General features: G+C 47.3%; 1 long non-coding RNA gene across 1 annotated transcript in view; it reads left to right on the top strand.

Annotated features, from left to right (window-relative positions):
* Nucleotides 1-26437, top strand: part of LOC137642466 (uncharacterized) — a 64189-nt gene extending 37752 nt beyond the window's left edge. The window contains exon 3 of the long non-coding RNA XR_011044789.1: nt 26265-26437. This is a non-coding gene — a long non-coding RNA (uncharacterized lncRNA). The remainder of the gene's footprint in view (nt 1-26264) is intronic.
* The last annotated feature ends 203 nt before the right edge of the window (nt 26438-26640 follow it).

Consider the following 26640-nt stretch of genomic DNA (forward strand, 5'->3'; position numbering starts at 1 on the left):
CATGTTCCACTCCACCTGAGGTTACCCCTCATAGAAAACGGGATTAGGGTAAACTACACAAAACTCTGGTCGGTTGGGAGGAGATCCCAGATACTCCTAAGAAAGTAGTTCGAGGTAAGTATTCTGTGTTGGAACAAATAGGGATTTATTGCAATTTATGGCCATTTCCTATGTTCTTTGTTCTTTTACAATGGATTTTGCACAATATGATCGAATTTCAAGAGAAAAGTGGATTTATTATGCAGCAATGTAACAAATATTAAAAGGAAATAAGCTCAAAATAGATAAAAAGGATAAAAGGAAGGAAAATAACTTGAAGGGATAATAGCTGAAAATCTAATAAAAAGAGGATGATAATTTGCATACACAGAGAGAGAGAGAGAGAGAGAGAGAGAGAGAGAGAGAGAGAGAGAGAGAGAGTATATATATTTAATGATTGTCTAGAGGTGGTCTCTTGACGGATTCTTTATCCGTGTAGTATACTTGGATTGCACTATGACACAAGATTTAAAAATAAGGGTTGCACATTGCGTCAGAGATTTTACTGCATAGAACTTCATAAATATTGGTGGTTTTATTCTTTACCTTTTTAATTGTGGTAGGATAAATATTCTTGTGTTAATTGAAAGAGAACTACTAATAGTGTATTTACAGCTGAATACTGTAGGGGCTCAGGGTTAAAATCAGTTGTTCAACTTCACCAGGTGACTGACTAGTTCAAGCTAACGTTATATTCTAAATTATTGAAGTTACATTAAAGCATTTTTGTACTTTTATTTTCAATTTCGGGTGCCTTTCAACCATCAACAATAAACTTTTTAACTACAATATCAGTAATTTTGTTACTTATAAATAGGGTGGTGGGGCAATGACTTTCATGTTATCAGGTATCTTACCTTTTACAGGTTATGTTATTAATAGACAATCACCTCTGAAAAGTAGTATGAACTATACCATTATAGTAAACACAAGAAAACAATGTAATGCAGTACAGTGTGTTACCTAGTGCATCAGTCAACCGTATCTAGGCAGTGGTTTGTGTTTTGGGAGGGGTACGAGTTGACCCACCCTAGGGGACCAAGTATTCGCAGGGTCTCTGTTACCTAGGCCGAAAATAAGGAGGGCTGACTGTATTACATTGTCTGCAGACATGACAAATTCGGAGATAATTTGTATTTTTCCTAACCATACAAACCTTAGCTATTTACATAGGGTATTACTTTCGGCGTAGCTGAAATGGCGAGCCATTAGATTTTTAACGAGGGTTAACTACCCCTGCGCTAGTTAGCAGGGGTAGGGGAGGGGTAGCTAGCTACCCCTCCCCCCTCACACACTGGTGAACTGATTCACTTCGCTTAGAGGTAGGACTTGACTTGGGGGAAAGGGCTAGTGGGCAAATATGTGTAAATATCACAAATTTTTAAGTAATTTTTATTTTTCCTAACATACTTACCTAGAACTACCTCCTTAGGAGTTACTGGTTAACTTTACCTAACCGACCAGCTTTTTGTATAGTTTATCTCCCTCTTCCCGTTTTCTACGGGGTCAACCTCTGGCAGTGTGGTATGTGCCCCGAGGCGACCCCGGGGTCAGGCAGCGTGCTAGCTCAGGTCGAATCGCCAGTAAGTTTCGTTGGAATAGGTATTACTCGATCCTGCAGGTTCTCGGGGAAGGATGGGAGGGCCATAACCCGAAGGTAGTTCTGGGTAAGTATGTTAGGAAAAATACAAATTACTTGAAAATTTGTGATTTTTTCCAACACGGTTACTTACCTAGAACTACCTTCTTAGGAGACTTGCACTTTAGGAGGTGGGAGTGTCCTGCAGGGATCAGGATTCGACGGGGAGGCACGCGAGAGAGGGAACCTCTAAGGAGGTCTTGATTCTAAGACCCCTTGGAAACTGCACGAAAAGTAGGGGAAAACTATCCAAAAAAACTCACTTAGTGTCTAAATGGCTTACCTTTTCAAAGGCTTACCTTTTCAAAACCAATTTCTTGAAGGGTGTTCCTTTCAGTGATTAAGGTATTCTCATCATCTTCCTGGCTGTTCGATCCGGGGAAGGAAGGAAAAAGGGGAGGGGGGGATAAGGTTAAGGAAGGAACTAGTGTCTCTTGGCATTAACACCCCCGGTTACCCTGGGGCTATGACCTTAGATCTCCTGAAGAGCCGACACGATCGGGCCAATAGAAAACTTGTCCGAGGATTTCCTCGTACAATCTTTTAGATAATGTTCCGTGAACGTGGACTGTCTAGACCATGTCCCAGCCTTCAGGATCTTACCCACAGCCATGTTCTTCTCGAAAGCCAGAGAGGTGCTCAGAGCCCTGATATCACGTGGTCTTGGTTTTCCAGGGAGAGGAGTCCCAGAAGCCTCGTAGGCCCTCTTTATCACTTGTCTCAGCCAAAAATAGATAGAATTTTTCGAGACCGGTTTCTTCACCCAGCCTGTTGAGATGAATAAATTTTTGATCTGAGGGCGGTATTTTGCAGTCCTTTCCAGGTATTTTTTTACAGTTCGTACGGGACATAAGAGGAGATCCTTCGGGTTGTTGGATCGAGGGATGGCTGGCACCGAAAAAACCCTCGAACCGAGGATCCCAGCACGCTGGGTTCTGCGTTTTCGCCACAAAACTAGGGACGAACCTAAAGACAACTTCCCTCCACCCTTTGGAGTGTGAGACCTTGTAAGAGAGGCCGTGTAACTCGCTAACTCTCTTCGCCGAGGCCAGAGCTAAAAGAAAAGCTGTTTTAAGGGCGAGTTCTCTGTCTAATACATCCCTGAGAGGTTCGAAGGGCGGCTCTGACAGAACTTTCAGAACTCTTGCTAAGTCCCACTGTGGAACCCGTACCTCCAGGGGGGGACATGATTGCTCAAAACTGCGGATGAGCATCGAGATGTGCCTCGAGGCTTCCAAGTCAATGCCCCTAAGGAGGAAAACTTGACCTAGGGCTGCTCGAGCTCCTTTGATGGCCGGGATGGACGAACCCACGTAGTCTCTCAGGTACACCAGAAAGTCTGCAATGTCCTGGATCGACGCCCCTAAGGGCCTGATGTTTTTGGATGCACACCACTTCAGGAAGACTGCCCACTTCGCCTGGTAGACAACTGCCGAGGAACGCCGTAGATAACCAGACATCCTTGTCGCGGTTCTTGATGAGTATCCTCCTTTCTTCAGGAGCTTCTCGATAAGCTCCACGCGTGAAGGCGGAGGGATCGAGGGTTTTCATGCCACCTGTGAAAGTGAGGTTGTCGCAGGTGGTCTGGCCTGTCCGGAAGCGGCCAAGGAGGACGAAGAGCTAATTCCTTTAGGTCTGCGAACCAGTCTCTCTCCGGCCACCAGGGCGCTACTAAAGTCATCGACAGGTTGGACGACACACTCACTCTGTTCAGCACTTGCCTGATCAAACTGAAGGGAGGGAAGGCGTACACATCGAGACCGTCCCAGGGATGTTGGAAGGCGTCCTCGAACGCTGCTGACGGGTCTGGGATTGGAGAACAGAACACGGGGAGTTGGGCATTCAGACGTGTGGCGAACAAGTCTATCACTGGGGAGCCCCACAATAGGATGACTGCTCGAGCTACCTCCGGGTGTAGGGTCCACTCCGAACCTATCACTTGACCCGCCCTGCTGAGGCCGTCGGCTATCACGTTCCGCTTTCCTGGAATGAACCTTGCCGTCAGTTCCATCCCTTCTTCTGTGGCCCACTCCAACAGTTCCGTGGCTAGGGCGCAGAGGACCTTTGACTTCATGCCTCCATGCTTCTTTACATATGCCACTACTGTGGCGTTGTCGCACATAACGCCACAGTGTTCCCTCGCAGTAAGTGTATGAACTGTCGACACGCCCTTAGAACTGCTATCATCTCCAGGATGTTTATATGGAGTGACGCCTCCTCGCTGGACCACTGCCCTTTTGCTGATTTTCCTAGCAGGTGCGCTCCCCAGCCCTCCTTCGATGTGTTCGTGAACAATAGCATCTCCGGGGGGTCGGAGGCGAAGGGCATTCCCTTCTCTGTGTTTGACCTGATGCTCCACCAAAGAAGGGTCTCTCGTCTTCGGGAGGACTGGTACTACTTTGTGGGGCTCCTTGCCTTGGATCCACGACTCCTTTAGATTCCACTGTACCGGGCTGAGCCTGAGTCTCCCTTGCGGTACTAATTTTTCCAGGGAAACCAGATGACCCAGTAACTTCTGCCAGTCCTTGGCCCTCCTGGGTTGTCCCGTCAGGAAGGGTTGAAGGATACGTTCTAGGTTGGCTAACCTTTCTTCTGAGGGGAAGGCCCTTACTAACTGGGTGTCCAGGACCATCCCCAAGTAAGTCATCCTGGTGCTGGGGACTAGCTGGGACTTCCCTAGGTTGACCGTGATCCCTAACACCTTGCAGAGGTCGAGCAACATAAACGCCTTGCTCCTTCAGTTGTTCCCTTGAGGCAGAATGCAGCAACCAGTCGTCCAGGTACCTGAGTAGTCGAATGCCTTTCTCGTGTGCCCACGCCGAGATCGCGGCGAACACTCTCGTGAACACTTGCGGGGCCGTCGAGAGGCCGAAGCACAGGGTTTTGAACTGCAGGACACTGGACTCCCACTTGATCCTGAGCAACTTCCTGCTGGAGGGGTGCACGGGGATTTGTAAATAGGCATCCTTGAGGTCGAGAGACATGAGGAAATCCCCCTCCCTCAAGGCTGCGATCACCGTCTTGGGGGTATCCATCTTGAAATCCGTCTTTGAGACGAACTTGAGGGCTGAGAGATCTATGACTGGCCTCCACCCTCCTGTCAATTTTTCCACAAGGAAGAGCCTGCTGAAGAAACCCGGGCCGGGGTTCTCCACTGTCTCCAAAGCTCCCTTGTCGATCATGGACGCTACTTCCTCTTGTAGCGCCGACCTCTTCAAGGGGTCCTTTAGAACCAGCTAATCGGCCCTCTGGGCTGGGATAAGAGGGGGAGGCTCTTCTAGGAACAGGAGTCTGTAGCCCTCCTTCAGGACTGTCACCGTCCAGGGATCCACACCGAGATCCGCCATGCTTGCCAAAAATGTCTGAGGCATCCCCCTACTAGGGGCTCCTGCGGGAGTAGGGGGCCTCTCTTCCTACCTCTCCTAGCGTTACCATAGGAGGGTCTGTAGGCTGACTGAGGGCCTGCCATGGTACTACGGGTGGGCTGCTGCGAGGCTTGAAGCCAAGGGGCTGAAGGAGGTTCTCTTCGGGGCAGCAAGGGTGTGGCCTGTGAGGAGTGAGGGACGTCCGTTGGGGCTCTCCTAAACGTGGCCTTCCTCATAGGCGGGGGCCTAGGATCCGCTTCTCTCACTTTAATCACCTTTTCCATAGTATCTTCCACCAAATTGATGGGGAAAATGTCATTCCCCCACATGGAGGAATTTCTCAGTCTCCTTGCTTCCCTGTCCGGCAACTTCCGCACTAGCTTGCTCAGTACTGTATCCCTTTTTCTCAGGACCCAGTTCGAAGCTACCGACAGAGACTGGGACAATAAGAATTTAAAAGCCTTGCCCCCAGAGCTAACAAGATCCCTCAGCATGGCCTGATTTTCTGGGAGGGAGAGGTCGTGTGATGCCTGAGACCCCACCAAAGCGCACGACCATCAATCCAACCAGGAGGACACGTTGACCAGGTCCTGAGCCATGTCCTCCATCATAGATGCTTCCGATGGGGAAAAGCACACGTGGGCCGTGGATGCCCTGTCTTCCGAGGTTCCCTGGTTCAGCGCGGTCACCGCTGCTTCCACCGCACGGGGACCACCGCGATGCCCTTCGGGAACGTAAAAACGTTTCTGGGATTTCAGGCCCGGAAGAAGTTTGGAGGAACTCTGGCTTCTGGGGGCCTCTGCTAGTCCTGCCAAGTATCCATCAATCTGCTCCATCCCCAACTTCACGTCTTGAGCGAGAGGGAGAGACAGAGATGGCTTTTGTTATACCGGACTGTCGATCATCCTGGACAGTCCGGAAAGTACGGCCTTTGCAGCTGAGGGCTTAGGCTCATCCAACCGGTGGTGTCTTCAAATAAGGGCAAGAACCTTACGGTAGGAGGAGATGTCGTCCATCGAGCACTCCCCTCCTTCCACCAGGTCTTCCATCACCAGTTCCTCCGTATAGGGGTACGCAGTGACGGTGGGAAAAACAATGCCCGACGGGCCTGCCAGTGGTATGGGCTGTCCCGAGGGGACGAAGGCATCTGGGAGTACCAACGTCCTCCGAGCCTGCCAGTGGTATGGTCTGCCCCGTGGATACGAAGGCATCCGTCATGGGAGTACCTTGTTCCACGGGGGGCTCCGTGGATGGGGGATCCATGAGGACCGACCGACGGGCGCCCTTGGTGCTTAAGGAAGGCCTCCAAGGTGCCCGTGGTCGACGCTAAGCCTTCCTTCATACTCCTTATATCCTTCCTAAGGGAAGAAGGGGCGGAGGCTACCGTCGGGTTAAACATTACACAGGGGTCCCGGTTCGAGCCCTCATGCCGGGCGGCTAGTCCGAAGGAGGAGCTAGGAGGGTGACACAACGAAGGCGAGGCTCTAGGGAGCCACACGGAAGCAGCCGCGACAAACCTAAACAGCTCGCTCCGGGGCACTGTGACATTCACCCAGTCCTTTGACTTACTCCTCTTCGCTTTTTTCTTAGAGGACTTCGACCGTTTCCTACCATGCCTCGAGCGGGAACGAGACTTTTTCTTCTTGCGGGATTTTTCCTTCTTCCTTTTGCTAAGGTTCCTGTCTTCGTCCTCTGATGACGAAGAAGACGAAGAGTCCGAGGACGACGACGACAATGACGAGGATGAGGACGGAGCTCTCCGACCGGCCGACATGTCCAAGACCGTGGGGGAAAATCACGTCGTTTCTCAGGTGTGGGCGGTTGCAGAAACACTGGGGGTAGCGTAGCAGAGGGAGCCGGAGGGGACCTCGCGAGCCCTTTACAGAGCCATTGATCTACATCCTCTCTAACGGGAGACCTGAAGGGAGTCCTAGGATTCACCCATGTGGCGAGGTCCGAAGACGACGAACTACCTTTCTCCGTGTCTTGAAGCACCCGCGGTTGAAGCACCCGAAACACGCCACGAGGCAGGGGAAGTATCGGCACTCGGCCTACCCCACATTGGATCTTCCGAGGCGACGGGACCTGCGGGCACCAGGCCCTCGCCTCCTACCCACACTTCCGCACTACACTCAGGCCCCACGCATGCCTGCCCCACACTGGACACATCCTCCACAGGAATATCAGACTCTTGGGGAAGGGCAATGGGCCTCTTCCCCGCAACGGACTTACCTCGTCCCCTACGCTGGGTAGGGGAAGAAGGACGGGTGCTACGGTCTGCCGAGTCGTCTGGCAAACCTACAGGCGAAGAAATGCTGGAATCTTTAGGCATCTTCTTAGCTGCCTTCTTCTTCGTCCCGAAGAGCACCCACTGGATCTCAGTCCAATTAGCACACTCCGGGCACGTAGAGGTAGGGGAACACGCTTTCCCCCTACACGTGGAGCACAGGGAGTGGGGATCAACCTCAGGCTTGGAGAGGAAAGCCCCGCAAGACTTCCCAGCCACAGGCCCAGGGCAACGACAAGGATGCTCCATAACACAAAGCTAACACACCAAGAGACACAAGGATGAAACGGGAAAGTGAAATTGAAAACACGTGGGCAACACGCGGTAAGCACAAAGGATTGGGGGACACAAGGGTCGCACAAGGTAAGAGAGAGCGCGGCGAGATGTTTATCGCGTCGCGACCAGAAACTTACTGGCGATTCGACCTGAGCTAGCACGCTGCCTGACCCCGGGGTCGCCTCGGGGCACGTACCACACTGCCAGAGGTTGACCCCGTAGAAAACGGGAAGAGGGAGATAAACTATACAAAAAGTTGGTCGGTTAGGTAGAGTTAACCAGTAACTCCTAAGAAGGTAGTTCTAGGTAAGTAACCGTGTTGGAACAAAGAAGGTTCGTATGGTTAGGAAAAATACAAATTATCTCCGAATTTGTCAATTGTTCCGTAACCGAAATACAAACCACGCTATTTACATAGGGTGACTTGCCCCTTAGGAAGGGTGGAAAGTCCCGAGCCATACTGGCTTTGGCTTTACACGGGGACTCAGAATCCGAGTGAGCAGCACTTCAAGAAAGAGTCCCTGCACCTCGCAAGTTCCTTGCTCCGCAAGGAGTGTGCGGCCTACATAAGCTTGTGTGTGGAGGGAAGAAGCGTGACTTGTCCTAGGCAGTCGACCTGAAGACCTTTAGATGGAATTCTGGACTAGGACTTTCCCAATACCACCTCGTCAGGGTATGGGGGACGCGACAGTATCATTTTAATACTAGGAACACAAGGAAGCATGGTTTACCTGCAGAGGTTTGAGGTCAGCTATGCAGAGAACCTAGGATGCTGCTTTCCCCAAGAGAGGGGAGGATGAAGAAAGAAGTAAGGGCTAGACATAGCACCGGGTAACAATGCCCCAACCTTCTGTTACCTGTCCATTAAGGAGCCTGAGGTTAGACCAGCTGTTGTGTAGCCACCACAGGCCGATAGAAAACCGTATCGAGGCTCCTGTGGGTCACGTCCTGCAGGTAGTGAGCTGTGAAGGTCGTCCGACGCTTCCAGACTCCAGTTCGTAGCACCTGCGTCACAGAGTAGTCTTCTTAGAGAAGTTGCGATGCCTCTGACATCGTGTGCTCTAAGGCTACATGACGGAGGAGAGTCTGGATTCAGGGCGAGATGGATGGTCCTAGAATCCAGGCTGCAAAGGTATTCTTGGTGACCCCCCTCTTCGTCCTTCCTGTGCTCCCAAACAGGACTGCACGTGAGGACGAACTGCTGCTGTTCTTTAAGATAACACCTCAGACTCCTTGCTGGGCATAGTAGGAGAAGGCCTGGGTCATCTGTTACAGAATGGAGACTCGAAATCCTGGAGGACTCGAACCGAAGGTTTGGGACTCCCAAGATCTTGAGTCTAGAAACCGACTCGGGGACGAACCCGAACGTTACCTCTCCCTATCCTCTTGAATGGGCGAAGTCGTACGAGAGACCATGAAGTACGCTGATACGCTTAGCCGAAGCCAGAGCGAGCCGGAGCACCGTCTTCTAAGTCAGATGACTAGCGTAATGGTTCACAGGGAGAAGCCTTAAGATCCCTAAGAACCCAAGCCATGTACCATGGAGGAGGTCTCACTTCCGACTGGGTGCAGGTAAGTTCGTAGCTTTGTATGAGCGAAGAAGGATCCAGCGAGGAGGAATTGTCTAACCTTGGAGCCTGAAGGCCAGGCTTGAGGCTGAGCGATAGGCTTTACCGCCGAGAGCAAAACGTGCAATTCCTCCCGCAGACGGACAATAACCCCGCTAACGCTGGAATAATGGCATCGAGGGGAGAGATACCTCTCCCACGACACCAACCACAGAAGACTCTACACCTCGCCTGGTGGACCCCTGCGGATGACTTCGCAGGTGTCAAGACATCCGTTCCGCGACCTGTCGCGGAACGCCTCTCTCAGTGAGGAGATGCTGGATGGACTCCAGGCATGGAGCCGAAGCGGAGCTACGGCTTGTGGTAGATGTAGTGGTGTGGTTGTTATAGCTCTTGTCGTGGGGAAAACACTCTCGGGAGTTCCATCAAGGGATGCAGAAGGTTGGGAAACCACGCTGCCTGATGCCGTAGCGGAGCTATCAGAGTCATCGACAGGTTGACCGAAAGTCTGGTCTTGTTGAGCCCCCTTTCCCCACAGACCCAACGGTGGCAAGGCGTAGACGTTGATGTTGTCCCACCGATGTGGGAAGACATCTTGGCAGAGTGCCTTGGGGTCCGGGGCTGGGGAGAAGTATGGCGACAGCTTGAAATTCCAGGTCGTCGCGAACAGGACCACAAGGTCCGAGCTTGCTGGCTACTGGGGGTTCCAAAGACTACTCGGTACTCTCTATCTGCGATGCCCTGTTCCGACTGTCGGAGAGCACATTCCTTGTCCGGAATGAAGCGAGCCGATAGTGGTATTGAGTGGACTTCAGCTCATCTCAGTATCTCTACTGTAGGATGGGAAGACTTCTGAAAAAGTACCTCCCCGCTTGAAGAAAAGCAACTACCGTGGTGTTGTCGCTCACGGAGTGACTCGGCGGGTCCTGTTGGGACTGTTGACGGCCAGAATATGGCCTACATCCCCAGCCAATTGATGTGGAGGTACCCTTCTAGCTCTGGCCATAGGCTTGAGATCCTTTGGTTCAGAACGTGCCCCCACCCCTTTTTTTGACGCGTCCGAGGACAGCATCAAATGCGGAGGAAGGACGAGAAGATCCACTCTCTAGCAAAGGCTTCGTAGGTCAACCACCACTGCAGGATCCCTCGTTCGGCAGGTCCCATAGGACCAGAATGTCTGGGGAATCGTGGTTTTGATTCCACCGGGACTTGTCACCAAAGCAGGAGACTCATTCCGAGGCGAGTGTTAGGGACTAGAGGGGTCAAGGAGGAAGGTGACCTAGGAGGCGTAACCAGAAAAGGGCTGGAGAGACTCCTCGCCTGAGGAAAGGTTCTCTTACTCTCCTCCGCCTTGCTATCCTGTCATCTGAAGGGAAGGCTTAACGGAGATTGGAGACTAAAATTAAGCCTAGATATACCAGTTGTTGCGATGGAAACAGAGAAAACTTCTCGAGATTTACCATGATCCTTAGATCTTGGCAAAGTCCCAGAGGCTTGTCTCGGCGTCGAAGAAGGGTCGATACCGAAACCGCCCGGGTAGCCAGTCATCCAGAAAGCGAAGGAGGCGGATGCCGCTCCTGTGTGGACATGAGGGTTCGGGATGAACTTCCTGGTGAATGCCTGCGGAGCTGAGGAAAGATCGAAGCACCGCACCTTGAACTGGTATATCTGTTGCCTAGGCTGAATTCAAAGTACTTCCTGTAAAGACGGATGGATTGGGATCTGGAAGTACCTGTCTCTCGGATCCAGTATGCACGTGAAGTCTTGTGGTTTCCCTACAAGTCCGATCGAAACTGTTGAATCATACTGACCGAAGTTTGTACGGACAAACTTGTTCAGGGCTAAGAGGACGATGGCGGGTCGCCAGCCTTCAGGCGCTTCTTACAAGAAAGAGTCATTTGAAGAACCTTGTGGGGAGCCGCCGACAACCTTAGAGAGCATCCCTCTAGAGCATGGTCTTGCCCTCTGCCCGAGGGGCTAGCCCCTTTGCCGATCCCATGACATAGGGGCTCAGCGACACCGGATTCGCTGACAGGGGAGGAAGAGATGCTACGAAACGGGACACGAAACCCCTGGCTGATCATGGAGATCGTTCAGGAATCGGCCCAGAGTTGCTGCCACTTGAAGGCGCAAATCCAGGCATACCCCCCCACTGGGGGATGCAGGTAGGGGTTGCCAATCCTAGCGTTTGCGGCCTAGGCCGCCCCCTCTAAGATTATTGCCCTCCCAGGAGGGCTCCTCGCCCTTCGTCCCCGACAGGAGGGGGGAAGCTGCATAGACACCTTGTCTAGCTGCCCGTGCCGGTTCTGATGTCCTAGGCTGAACGAGGCTGTAGAAGTTGAGGCGCTGGAGGCTTGTAGGGACTGGATTTAAGCCCTGGAGGAGCGAATAATGATACGTTCTCCCCACCTCTCAGTTGCTCGTTCCTTGTCTTTGGGCTGAAACAAGCCCCTTCCAAGGATGGAAGAGAGTCTGGGTTGCCGAAATCCACGGTAGGGACCAACGAGAGAAAACTACTTGGTCACTGCATCTCAATGCTTCAACATCGAGTTTGTCCCCAAGTTCGACACTTGGTGTCGGGAAACGAAAGGTGCACGTGTCCGAGAGGAGGAAAGTTCCATAACCTTCCCGGAGCTTCCTTGTAGAAAACCTCGGGTCACGACCGGATGGCCAGAGACTCAAGCTCGACGATCAGCCACGAGGTGGCCTGCCTGGCACCCTTCGCGGCTTCCTCCTGGTTCAAGATTCCCGAAGATGAAAATGTCACCTGCCCGGCGGAGAGTTTCTCGAGGGGAAAAAACCCCAGAAGGTCCGTTGCACGGAATGGTGGAGAGGAAGAGCTAAATCAGGCTACCCCATGATCTCGAAGTATTCCCGCTGTTGACGACTGACAGAGGCAGTGTCAGCAGCCACCGTTGGAGGGAAGGGAATCGGGCGATCCTGAGGAGAGGGATGTTGGGGCCTGCCTGAAGAGGGAGAAGAATGTTACCCAGACTCTTCTGAAGATTCTTCATGGTTTGTACATGTCATGTTCTGCGCTTAAGAGGTGAAGATCGTGACTATGATGATCTGAAAGTACGCGCTCCAGATGTACAAGACATTTCATATTTTCACATGGTGACAGGAAAGACTAGTAATTATTAAGAATTTGGTATTTCAATTGCCTACTCTTGGTACCATCAAACTGTCTTTCCTGCCGTCCAGTCTTTAAAGATGGGTAGTTTGCTAACTCCTCCTCCTTCCATATGCTTTACTCGAGCGAAAACGTCGACGAGGAGGGAGGCAGCCCGGCCGTCCGACAGTGTCAGAGAGAGAGACATGCAGAGACCTCACTCACCTGGGAAGGTTTCCACAATTTTGACTTGTCCGACATGCCTGTCTTAGGCTAAAGGCTTTTATTGGGATCCCTGGTCTACGTCACTCTCTTGTGAACATCTGCCAAAATCCATCTGCAACGCCTTTATGCATGGTTCGACAATGGTGAGTACCAAGAATATATAGGGCTTATTTTTAATGTTATCATTGCGAACTCTCATTGCCTTGACCCTCTTAACGAGAGAATGCCTTGATGAAGTCATTGGGCTTCAGCACGGCATATCATTCCCGTGCTGAAGGCTTGTGACGGGCAAGAGGGCTCTCGAACTGGGGAATTTCTTTTCCTCAGTTTGACTCTAAATTTCTCTCATTCTTTTTCTATTACCTCTTATTGCTTATTCCTCCTTCATAATTATCAGCTGTCTCCAACCTTGCTGTCAAAACTCTCTTACCCATTTCACTGTCCAGGATTTTTAGAGGGGACATTGTATCCATGATCGGTTTTTATTTCAAAATCAATTGTGGGAGCTGTGGTGGTCTTGCCAACTGCCCGAAAATGTTTGGACACCTAGGAGTGTCAGTATTCCCATACTGGCACGCGGAACTATCTCGTATGAAATTTGGCCTTCGGATTTCAGGGGTTGGCGATTTTATATAGATAGGACTCTCGGCATTCTGTCCGGTTTGCCTGCCACTATGATTAGAGTGGGGATGATTGTATTCTTGAAATGCTCTCAGTCCCATCAAGCGGGTTTGGCATACACTTGAGCCACTTTAATCATAGTGTTACCATCCCTTTGTGGTAGGGTAGGGAGTGGACATTTGGTAAGCAGCTTTCACAGGTGTCATTGGTGGAGAAATTAATTCCAGGAAAGGCTAACGGTGTCTTCTTTGGAATTTCAGACAGTCTTAATTTTTTCTCTCCCTTAAACTTTATTTTTTTCCATTGTTTTTTTTCATTGTTATTATGACCCCTTCCCTCCCCCTGAAAAAATAATTAATGAGTAAACTTAATATTCCCCGTACCCCTGGATCAAATGGCGAACCCCAGACACCGTTGACGACTTCTGCTTGTTTAAATAGGGAAAGCTCTGTTGACAACCTCGGCAATAAAAAGGATTCCTCCAACAAAACTTCTCTGACCAGTGTTGTTAAAGACAATTTATCGGCACTGGTGGAAAATGATGCTTGTAATAACCGTAATACTTTACTCTCTGGTTCTGGCTCATTACCAGATCCAACAAAAAATCTGAAAATTCTCCACTTAAAAAACATAGCAATTGGTTGTAGCTATGACATAATTCATGAAGCCTTCTGTAGATTTGGGGCAATCAAAGAAATTTTAATGGAGCTTAATGGTAGTAAAGGCTTTTGGGAAGCTTGGGTATCATTTTCAAGTTTTGAGATTGCTTTAGAAGCAAATAAAAATTTAGAGAGCATAAAAATTGACAATTGTTTGATTTCTGGGGCTCTATGTGATAAAGCACCAAGACACCTAGAGGTATATAAACCAGAAGAATGGATGGAAAAAGAAATAGAGCATAGACTTCCAGAAGTAAGAACCCCCAAGCCCCCAACATGGATAATTGCATCTGGGAAGATAGATAATTATAACTATTATAAGATTAGTAAATTTATACAAAAAAAAAGTTGGTTTAATTAAAAGTAAGGATATTAGTAGATACGGTAAGCAATCTGTTTTGATTAATGCAAAATCAGATACTCAAGCTCACATGCTTTGTGGCATGAAGATTGCAGAAATTGATCCTATTAAGGATATTAAACCACATATGAGCTTCAGCTATGGTAAAGGGGTAGTTTTTGATAAAGATCTATATGAATTCTCAGAACCAGAAATTCTGGACATGTGCCCTGCTAATGTTTGGAATGTAAGTAAGATCCCTCAAACAAGCATGGTAGTTTTAACATTTGAAACCCCTGTTATACCAGATCATATAATTATTGAGAATGAAAGAGTACGTGTTCGAGAATATAAACCTAGGCCTTTACAATGCTTTAATTGTTTCAAGTACGGTCACCCTTCCCGGTACTGCAATAATACGAAGATCTGTATTAACTGTTCTTTGTTAGAACATGGCCAATGCAACAGAGATACAACCTGTGCAAACTGTAAAGATCATCATAAATCAAATGATAAAAGATGTAGAGAATACAAGAAAGAAGCTGCAATCTTGAAAGCAAATGCTGAACATATAAGTGTAGGTTATGCAAAGCATTTACTCAATCGGCAACTTAATTTTGCTCGCGCGGTTAAGATGCCAACAAAAGATTATAATCCACTACCCCTTACTACCACAGGGGGACCAGTGGCAGCACCTGGCCCGTCAGGTGCATCTCCCTTAGTGGTAGTAGCCCAGCCATTTGGGTCAAGTGCTCTGCCTATAAAAGCCAGAGCACAAACCTCCAAAGAGGTCAATATGGTTTCCAACACACCAAAAGTGTTGTCACTGATAGGAGCATCTCCCCTAGAGGTAGTAGCCCAGCCTTCTGGGTTAAGTGCTCGAACTGTTGAAGTTCTAGCACAATCCTCCAAGGAAGCCAATGTGGCTTCCACCACCTTAAATGTATTGTCTCAGGCAGAATCTCTACCTGATTTGATGGAGATTGGAAAACAAGATCTTCCAAAGAGGAAAAGGTCCCCATCATCCTCACCTTCATCTAAGTCAGGTAAGTGCCCTACTGCTCATGATCCTAAGGTTGACTCTTATAAAGATCCTAGAAAGAAAGATAAGAGTGGTGGCCTAGTAAAGCCTTCCATCTCTAGGCCTTACATGGCTTCATCTGAAAAGTCCCAAAAGACAAATGAGACAAAGAAAAATAATAACAAAAGATAATGTCTATCATCCAGTGGAATTGCAGAGGTCTAAGTACTAGCATTGAGCAAATAAAAACTTTAACCAGGGACTCAGACACGAAGGTAATTTGCCTACAGGAAACCAAGATCAGTGACAAACCATTTAATCCTGGACTCAATTATCATTTTTGTAGATCCCCTCCTTTGCAAGCTGCAAGAGCTCAAGGTGGTACAGGTTTTATTATTCACAAATCTGTAAAATTTTAAACAATCCCACTCAATACACCACTACAGGCATGTGCAGTTAGAACTCATATCGGGAAAAAAATTACTTTATGCTCGCTATATATTGAACCATCCTTAGAACTTTTCCTCTTAGATCATGCTGGTAATCCAAGAAGGCTTAGACTTTCTGACCTCCAAGACTTGATCAATCAGCTTCCTGCCCCTTTTATTTTAATGGGTGATTTTAATGCAAAGCATACTTTATGGGGAGGAAATGTGTGCGATAGATGGGGTAATCTTGTTGAAGAATTAATCGACAACAATGATGTAATACTAATGAATGATGGTTCTCCAACTAGGTATGATGTATTCCACAACTCTACATCAGCCATTGATTTGTCAATCTGTTCCTCATCCATTCGATTGGACTACCTTTGGTCAGTAAATGAACACCTACATGGCAGTGACCATTGGCCAATAATGTTAAATTATGTCCATAATCTTCCTTCTCAGTGTCCACCAAAATGGAAGATAGATGAGGCAGACTGGGCAGCTTATGAAAACTGTTCACACACTGATAAAGAATATGATGAATTTACATCTCCAGTGCATGCCTATCAACATCTTGAAAATATTATTGATGATAATGCTAGCAAGTTTATACCTAAAACATGCGGTTTACCTCATCGCTCTGTAGTTCCTTGGTGGAGTAAAGAATGTGCCAACGCAAGAAAAGTGACCCGAACTTGCTTCAGAAGATACTTGAGGACAAACTATTTAGCAGATAGAATAGCATATCTCAGAGCCTGTGCCAAACAAAAAAGAATTTTTAAAAAAGCAAAGAGAGCATCTTGGAAGAAATATATATCTAATATTAATACCAAAACTCCTTCAAAGGAAATATGGGACAAGATTAGAAAACTTCAAGGTAAATTCGTCCCTAAGCCTCTACCAATATTAAGGGAAAATAATAGATATATATCTGACCCCAAAGATGTAGCAGAGGTTCTTGCTAAGCACTTTGCTCATGTATCAAGTGCTGACAACTATTCCCCAGCATTTCAACAAATTAGAGCATCAACATCTGTTGTTCCTCCTGCTTCGTCAAATACTGAAGCTTTTAACCTGCCTTTTAGTATGGAGGAGATGCAAAATGCTATCTCCAGCTCTTCTTTAACTGCCCCAGGTGAGGATGGCATCCGGTATGAAATGATATCACATCTTCCAGTGGATACCAAGGAATTTTTATTAGAAACCTTTAATGGTCTATGGGCTTCCCATACATCTCCTGATTCCTGGCATACTTCAATTGTAATTCCAGGCCACAAGTCTGGTAAAGACCCAGAACTGCCATCTAGTTATAGGCCCATATCCTTGACCAGTTGCATATGCAAATTATTTGAGAGAATGATCAACAACAGACTTGTGTGGTATCTAGAATCAAAAAATCTTTTATCTAACAGACAGTTTGGTTTTAGGAAGAACCGAAGTACTCTAGACCCTTTGCTGATGTTATCAAGGGAAATTTCAAATGCGTTTTCTAACCAAAACCAGGTGGTGGGTGTCTCTTTTGACCTCGAAAAGGCATATGACACCACCTGGAGGGGTGGTATTTTAAAGCAATTGGCCTCGTGGGGTATAGGAGGACATATGTTCTCTTTTATTGAAGAATTTTTATCAAACCGCTCAATTAAAGTGAGAGTAGGGTCAGAACTATCTTCATCCTACATGCAAGAAGAAGGTGTCCCCCAAGGCAGCGTATTGAGTGTGACCTTGTTTGCTGTTACTATTAATAGTCTCATTAGTCACATACCTAATGGCATACAAGGATCACTATTTGTCGATGACTTTGCTATTTATTGTAGTGGATCATCTGCACTACAAGCATGCCAAAATCTTCAAATTGCAGTAAATGCTGCTTCTACATGGGCAAATTCTCGTGGATTCATGTTTTCTCCTCAGAAGACCAAAGCCATTCGCTTTACTCGTACTCGTAAAAGGGAAGAGATCCCCACTCTTTTCTTAAATGATTGTATTTTGCCATATGAGGATAGTGTCAAGTTTCTTGGAGTCATTTTCGACAAGAAAATGACATTTGGTCCCCATATAAATGACCTATCTATCAGGGTTAAGAAGTCACTGAACATTTTGAAAGTGATATCGCATTTTGATTGGGGTGCTGATAGAACAACTTTGCTTAGAATTTTCAATATTTAACTTAGCCGGTGATTATAATAGCTGCAGCTCTGCTGCTCGACAGAAAACTCTACGGAAAAAATCCGCCAGCGATCGCTATGCAGGTAGGGGGTGTACTTCAACAGCGCCATCTGTCGTCCAAGTACCCAGTACTCATTGTAAACAAAGAACTCAATTTTCTCTCTGTCGTGCTACCGGCAAGACCTACTAATTCGCTGTTGCTAACTGGATTTGTTTTCACAACTATTTGGTGAAGTACACTTTTCTAGTTTTGAGCTTTCGCTGTGCAGGCTTTCTCTTCAATAAATCCTTGCATTCTTTTTTTGATATCGGATTATTTGTTGATGACTTTGGATAGTTTTTGAATTCCCCTTTGACCAATTCAAAATGGCTGACCCTTCTCAAGTCCCAAAATTCAGGAAGTGTAATGCTAGGGACTGTTCAAGGCGTCTTCCGAAGGCCTCTATCGATCCTCACACCGTTTGTTCCAATTGTCGGGATAAAACCTGTCAATTGGAAGATCGATGCGAGGAATGCGTTGGGCTTTCGGAATTCGATTTTATCGAATTCCAAAAATATACACGTAGGCTAGAGAGAGATAGAGTCAGGAGAAGTTCATCTCGTTCTGTTGATTTTTCCTCTCCTCATGCCCCACAACCTATTCCTTCCCCTGTAGTGGTTGCTCCTAATCCCCCTTCTGGCACTCAGGAACCTTCGATGGCTGATATGATGCGTGCCATCCAAGCTCTGGGTGAGAGAGTTGAGTCCCTGGCTAGTGACCGTAACCAGCTCATGGCGGACGTCAAGGAGCTGAAGTGTAAAAGTGCAGTGGGAAGTGATAGAGTGATAGTGTTGTGGATAGTGTTGCGCTTGAGGGTTCGTCTGTTCGTGCCTGTCGTCCTCCTAGTCCGGGACCTCTTGCAAGCTCCCAAGTCCAGGGGAGAAGCAATGTCGTACGACCAATGGGTTCGAGAGGCTTTAATCAGCGAACAGACGTTCCCTCCGTGGTTTCGCGCGTATCTACCCAAGATCGCCCCACCCACACAAAGACGAGAGAGCCCATTTATTCCTCGTCTGCGGAAGAGGTTTCTCGTAAGAAACCATGGACCAAGGTCTCACGACCGCTTAAGCGCAAGTCGGTCCCTTCCGCGCAAGTCCAACGGCCCAGTTGTAGCCACTGGGTCAGTTCGGACTCGCTGCAGTCTTCCGATGACTGCTCACCTCCTAAGAGAGGCAAAGCGGTACCGCCGCAGACAGTTACACCGTCTGTCGCCGCACCTGCTCCTGCAGACCCCAAGTGGTCTTTGCTGCAGAACATGCAGTCACAATTAACGTCTCTGATGCAGGACTTTCGTGCGGAGAAGGTTGCTGCTGCACCAGCCTCTTGCCTACAACCAACCACACACTCGGTTGTGCGTCCTGTGGACGCTGAGGCAACCTTCTTGCGCACTCCAGTTGAGAGAGTTCCGCCACCCATGCGTTCCAGTGTACCCTGCCAGCCGCATGTTGACGTTCAGCGACGCACGGAGCCGTCCGTTGACGTTCGCGAGACACAACAACAGTCAGAGTTGTTTTGTTTTGACGCGGTGCGTCAACCTCCGCAACCCAGTGTGGTTGCCACTGCTCACCCGCATCAGGCTAGACAGTCTGGAGTAGACGCTGTGCGTCCCCGCGCTGCTATGGTTGTTGCCAGCTCACAGACTGGGCAACAGTTCCATGACGTTGCGTCCGGTTCAGTCACGCGTGCACCCGTGCGACTGGACTCGGCTAACCAGCCGTTACCTACTCCATTGCCGCTTCCTCCTCAATACTCGGATGAGGGACTTTCGGATGATGATGGTGCCGCTCACGTTGATGAACCACATTCGGATCTTGACGAGCCTAAGTCCACGCAACCCTCTTTGGACTTTAGAAAAGTTCTAGCTCTGTTCAAAGAGATGTTTCCGGACCAGTTTGTGTCTGTGGCTCCGCGCTCTCCTCCGTCAGAGTTTGTAATAGGTATGCCGTCATCCTCGCCTGCCTTTACTAGACTCGTCCTCGCACGCTCGTCCAAGAGAGCTTTACGAGTGGTAGGAGAATGGATGCAGTCCAAAAAGAGTCTAGGGAAGACAGCCTTTATGTTTCCCCCTGCTAAACTCTCTTCTAAATCGAGCGTCTGGTATGCCACGGGAGAAGTTCTCGGCTTGGGAGTTCCTGCCTCTGCCCAGGGCAACTTCTCAAGTCTTGTAGACTCTCCCCGCAGGCTAGCCATGAGACGCTCGAAAATATGTTGGTCATCTTCGGACCTAGACCACCTTTTGAAAGGGTTATTTAGAGCCTTTGAGGTCTTCAACTTTTTAGACTGGTGTCTGGGAGCTTTAAGCAGGAAGATCTCTCCGTCAGAGAAGGAAACTTCCTTGCTCATCATGTCCTGCATGGACAAGGCCATACGTGACGGGTCTAGTGAGCTTGCTGCATCGTTCGTATCCGGAGTCCTCAAGAAGCGTGAGAACCTTTGCTCTTTCCTGTCAGCTGGAGTGACACCTTGTCAAAGATCCGAACTTCTGTTTGCTCCTCTTTCTAAGTGCCTCTTTCCAGAGGACTTGATTAAGGAGATTGCTGCTTCTTTGATACAGAAGGACACTCATGACCTGGTTGCGTCCTCTGCTCGCAAAGCCACCCCTTTGCCTACCTTGTCAGCTAGACCAAGGATGGACACTCCAGCGTCCCGATTTATTCCGCCCTTTCGTGGCAGAGCCTCCAGCAGAGGAGGTGCTCGTGCCGAAGGGAGACGTGGAAAGAAGAAAGGAACCAAGTCCTTTAAAGGCAGAGTCTGACTGCCAGCTTCTTCAGACAGCAGTGGGAGCCAGACTCAAGAACTTCTGGCAGACCTGGGAGAAGAGAGGCGCAGATGCACAATCTGTGAAGTTGCTCAGAGAGGGGTACAAGATCCCGTTTGTACGAAAACCCCCTCTAGCAACGTCTCCCATCGATCTCTCTCCCAGGTACAGAGAGGAAGACAAGAGACGAGCATTGAAACAGGAGGTGTCTCTCTTACTAGAAAAGGGAGCGGTAGTCAAAGTCCTGGACCATCAAACCCCGGGCTTCTACAACCGTCTCTTCTTAGTGGCAAAGAAGACAGGAGGGTGGAGGCCGGTGCTAGACGTCAGTGCGCTGAATGTCTTTGTCACAAAGCAGACGTTCTCCATGGAGACCACAAAGTCCGTTCTAGCAGCGGTCAGAAGGGAAGACTGGATGGTCTCTTTAGACCTAAGGGACGCATACTTCCACGTCCCCATCCACCCAGACTCCCAACCTTTTCTGAGATTTGTTTACGAAAAGGTTGTCTACCAGTTTCAAGCCCTGTGCTTTGGCCTAAGCACAGCTCCTCTTGTGTTTACGAGGCTGATGAGGAATGTAGCCAAATTCCTTCATTTAGCGGACATCCGAGCCTCCCTCTATTTGGACGACTGGCTTCTAAGAGCTTCTTCCAGTCGTCGCTGTCTGAAGGATCTAAAGTGGACTCTAGATCTGACCAAGGAATTGGGTCTCCTTGTCAATATGGAAAAGTCTCAAGTGGTCCCATCCCAAACTATTGTGTATTTAGGGATGGAGATTCACAGTCTAGCTTTTCAGGCTTTTCCGTCGGCCACCAGAACGAGCCAAGCCCAGTTATGCATCCAGAACATGCTGAAGAAGGAACGGTGTTCAGTCAGGCAGTGGATGAGTCTGATAGGGACACTATCATCCCTGGAACAGTTCGTATCGTTGGGAAGACTACACCTCCGTCCTCTTCAATATCACCTAGCTGTTTACTGGAAAAAGGACAAGACGCTAGAAGCGGTCTCGATCCCCATTTCCGAGAAGATGAAGTCTTGCCTGACTTGGTGGAAGGACAGTATCAGCCTCAGAGAGGGTCTGCCCCTGGCTGTTCAGACTCCCAACCACGTTCTCTTCTCGGACGCATCGGACACAGGCTGGGGCGCGACATTAGACGGTCGGGAATGCTCGGGAACTTGGAACTCGAGTCAAAGGACAATGCATATCAACTGCAAGGAGCTACTGGCAGTTCATCTGGCCTTGAAAAGCTTCAAGTCTCTCCTTCAAGGCAAAGTGGTGGAGGTGAACTCGGACAACACCACGGCTTTGGCGTACATCTCCAAGCAAGGAGGGACCCACTCTATGACGTTGTACGAGATCGCAAGGGACCTCCTCACCTGGTCAAAAGGTCTAAACATTTCGCTAGTAACGAGGTTCATCCAAGGCAGCTTGAATGTCATGGCAGATTGCCTCAGTCGAAAGGGACAAATCATTCCAACAGAATGGACCCTACACAAGGATGTGTGCAAGAGACTTTGGGCCACATGGGGCCAGCCAACCATAGATCTCTTCGCAACCTCGATGACCAAGAGGCTCCCAATATATTGCTCACCAATCCCGGACCCAGCAGCAGTTCATATAGATGCCTTTCTCCTAGATTGGTCACATCTAGACCTATATGCATTCCCCCCGTTCAAGATTGTCAACAAGGTACTGCAGAAGTTCGCCTCTCACGAAGGGACAAGGTTGACGTTAGTTGCTCCCCTCTGGCCCGTGAGAGAATGGTTCACCGAGGTACTTCGATGGCTAGTGGACGTTCCCAGAACGCTTCCTCTAAGGGTGGACCTTCTACGTCAGCCACACGTAAAGAAGGTACACCAAGGCCTCCACGCTCTTCGTCTGACTGCCTTCAGACTATCGAAAGACTCTCGAGAGCTAGAGGCTTTTCGAAGGAGGCAGCCAGGGCGATTGCTAGAGCAAGGAGGACATCCACCCTTAGAGTCTACCAATCGAAGTGGGAAGTCTTCCGAAACTGGTGCAAGTCAGTATCAGTATCCTCGACCAGTACCTCTGTAACTCAAATAGCTGACTTCCTTTTATACCTGAGGAAAGAACGATCTCTTTCAGCTCCCACTATCAAGGGTTACAGAAGCATGTTGGCATCAGTCTTCCGTCACAGAGGCTTAGATCTTTCCAACAACAAAGATCTACAGGACCTCCTTAAGTCTTTTGAGACCACGAAGGAGCGTCGTTTGGCTACACCTGGTTGGAATTTAGACGTGGTACTAAGATCCTCATGTCAGAAAGGTTCGAGCCGCTACAATCAGCCTCCTTTAAAGATCTCACTTTAAAGACACTTTTCCTGGTTTGCTTAGCCACAGCTAAAAGAGTCAGTGAGATTCACGCCTTCAGCAGGAACATCGGATTTTCATCTGAAACGGCTACATGTTCTCTACAACTTGGTTTTCTAGCCAAAAACGAGCTACCTTCTCGTCCTTGGCCGAAATCGTTCGATATTCCAAGCCTATCAAATATGGTTGGAAATGAACTAGAAAGACTCTTATGCCCTGTGAGAGCTCCTAAGTTCTATTTAAGACGAACTAAACCTTTACGAGGACAGTCAGAAGCTTTATGGTGTTCAGTTAAGAAACCATCTTTGCCTATGTCAAAGAATGCTTTATCCTATTTTATCAGACTGTTAATACGAGAAGCTCATTCACATCTGAGTGAAGAAGACCAAGCTTTGCTGAAGGTAAGGACACATGAAGTTAGAGCTGTCGCAACTTCAGTGGCCTTTAAACAAAATAGATCTCTGCGAAGTATAATGGACGCAACCTATTGGAGAAGCAAGTCAGTGTTCGCGTCTTTTTATCTTAAGGATGTCCAGTCTCTTTACGAGAACTGCTACACTCTGGGACCATTCGTAGCAGCGAGTGCAGTAGTGGGTGAGGGCTCAACCACTACATTCCCCTAATTCCATAACCTTTTTAATCTTTCTCTTGAAATGTTTTTTATTGTTGTTTTTGGGTTGTCCGGAAGGCTAAGAAGCCTTTCGCATCCTGGTTGATTTGGCGGGTGGTCAAATTCTTTTCTTGAGAAGCGCCTAGATTAGAGGTTTTGATGAGGTCCTGTGGTATGGGTTGCAACCCTTCATACTTCAGATCCTAGGGGTCGCTCAGCATCCTAAGAGGATCGCGAGGCTCCGTAAGGAAGACGTACTTAAAAAGGCAGAGTAATTGTTCAAGTCGACTTCCTTACCAGGTACAGTACCTATTTATTTTATTTTTGTTATTTTGATAACTTCTAAAATGAAATAAAAAATTCTTAGCTCATAATAATGTAAACATTTATTGCTGGTCTCTACCCACCCCCCTGGGTGTGAATCAGCTATTATAATCACCGGCTAAGTTAAATATTGAAAAATGTTATTTTGATAATAAAATCAATTTTTGAATATACTTACCCGGTGATTATAAATTAAAGGACCCTCCCTTCCTCCCCAATAGAGACGCAGTGGACCGAGGAGAAAATTGAGTTCTTTGTTTACAATGAGTACTGGGTACTTGGACGACAGATGGCGCTGTTGAAGTACACCCCCTACCTGCATAGCGATCGCTGGCTGATTTTTTCCGTAGAGTTTTCTGTCGAGCAGCAGAGCTGCAGCTATTATAATCACCGGGTAAGTATATTCAAAAATTTATTTTATTATCAAAATAACATTTTATACATCTTTGTGTCTGAGCAAGTTAGACTATGCATGCCAAATATATGGGTCAGCTACAAAGACTTTACTTGGAAAACTTGATATTGTTCACAATGCTGGGCTTCGCATCTGCACAGGTGCTTACAGAACATCTCCCATTGACAGTCTCTATGTTGATTCTGGCATACCTCCCCTTTCCATTCGCAGAGAGGAGTTGAGTTTGAGGTTTTTAGCTAGGTCCCTTGCTGTGAGAAACAATCCTAACTGTAAATATGTTAGGGCGCCTTTAGATCGGGCTCCTAATAGATCTAGAGTGCCTAAGCCTTTGGAAGTACAGCTGAAAAATGATGCTAGAGAAGTAGGCTTGTTAACAGCACAGATAGCAGAGGTAGGATATCCCAAGTCTCCTCTTTGGTGTAATCCACCTGTTAAAGTATGTTTTACGGCAGGAGGGAAAAATACCTTACTAGTAGGGTAATGAAAAGTGAGTTTTTAAATCATGCTGCTCAACATCATGGGAAACATGTTTTTACAGATGGCTCCAAATCGGCTGCAGGAGTTGGAAGTGCAGCTGTGGTGGGGGATATTGTTATTAGAAGGAAACTCCCATCCTCCTGTTCAGTTTTTACTGCTGAGCTGTATGCAATAATTCTCGCAGTCCAACATATTTTTAAAAATGGCAACCAAAATAGTTTTTATACAATTTTTACGGATTCCAATAGTGTTTTACTCTCATTAAAACAAATTATGCCAGGCCATCATCTAGTACAAGAGGTGCAGGACTGGTTAGTACTTCGGCAGTCTAGGAAGAGTATCAGTGTTCACTTCTGTTGGGTCCCTGCCCATGTTGGGGTGGATGGGAATGAACAAGTAGATAAGGCAGCAAAGGAAGCTTCAGGGCTAAGTAATCCATCCCCCTTGAGTATTCCTTACAAAGATCTTAAAAGTGAGATTCATCTTTACTGTAAAATTAAGTGGCAAGCTCGATGGTCTGAACTGACCACCAATACAAAATTGAAACAAATCCACCCATTGGTGGATAAATGGTCATCTTGTAATTCTACAAGTAGAAGGGATACCATTATTATAACTAGGCTGCGTATTGGCCATACACATGCAACGCACAATTATTTAATGAAGAGTGGGGAAGGGAGACAGGCCCCTCTTTGTAATACCTGTCAAGTGACAATGGATGTTAAACATATTTTAGTCGATTGTCCTGTTTTTAATCTTCAGAGGAGGACACATTTACTTCAGGACAAACCTTTAAGAGATATACTGAGGGAAAACTGTAATACCCTGAACTTGAGAAAATTTATACAAAGTATTGGGTTATATTATGAGCTATAATTGATTTTATTAATTGATATATTTATTTTACCCTTTTAATCCCTATTTATTTCACATCTAGATTTTATTGTATGAAAGTGTTACGATTTGTATTAAAGGTTAAAATGATACTAAATGGTGTGAGTGTACAGATATGATTGAATGATTTTCGTTATATAGCGCTGAATGGCCTTTGATGCCCCAGTGCTTGGCTTAATGCCTAAATCCTATATTCAATTCAATTCTCATTGCCTTGTGTTGCCTATTCAAGTTTTCCTGTCTGTCATTTTTAATCTTATGAAGATTCGTAATAGTTTTTTGTGGTCAATATGTTTTATACATGGTATTCTCTTGTCCCTTCAGGTGATTTAGCTCTCGGACTAGTAACTCTAGCTTATTCATAAATTCACGTTGTTAACACTTGGGTAAGAGAATCGTCTAATATATTAAATGTTTCGAGTGGTTATATTTATGACGGATTGTCTCCCATATTACGACCGAGCAAATTTATATTAGGTTTACCGTTCATTTCAGGATGGTGTTTGGTTTCGGTGTAACGGCCCTTTTATTTCCTTCTTGATACTAATGTAAACCTCAGTTGCTCAATTGTAAGGTAATTTTAAGTGGGTTATTATTCCTATGGGTATATTCTTTTACATAAATGACCATGACTTTTAGATACTAATCTTCCTGAATATTTCTTTACAGACAGCGAGCGAAGCAGAACGAAGGTAACGCCCCACGATCTACGTGAATTGCCTTGTTCTCCAACCAATTGTTTGTAACTACGTTACTACGTAATTTTAAAGGCTTATTTATGTAATGAATATCATATTTAATTACATTTTTCCTTCCAACCTTTATTTCAAATCACAGATTTTTATGGTGTTCTGCTTATGGCGCCCAACGTGGGGCAACACAAAGAAAGGTGCTTAATGATGGTGCAGATCCAGTAGAGAATTGACCACGACTGGGGCTCCCAATAGTCTCTCATATTTCTATTTGCAGGACATTGACATTTTCCTTTCCAGGATATTAACATTTTATTGAAATAAATAGAATTTTCCTTTTCAGAAAATTAACA

The sequence above is a fragment of the Palaemon carinicauda genome, chromosome 1 (genome assembly GCF_036898095.1).
Source record: "Palaemon carinicauda isolate YSFRI2023 chromosome 1, ASM3689809v2, whole genome shotgun sequence".
In the NCBI taxonomy this organism is placed as follows: Eukaryota; Metazoa; Arthropoda; class Malacostraca; order Decapoda; family Palaemonidae; genus Palaemon; species Palaemon carinicauda.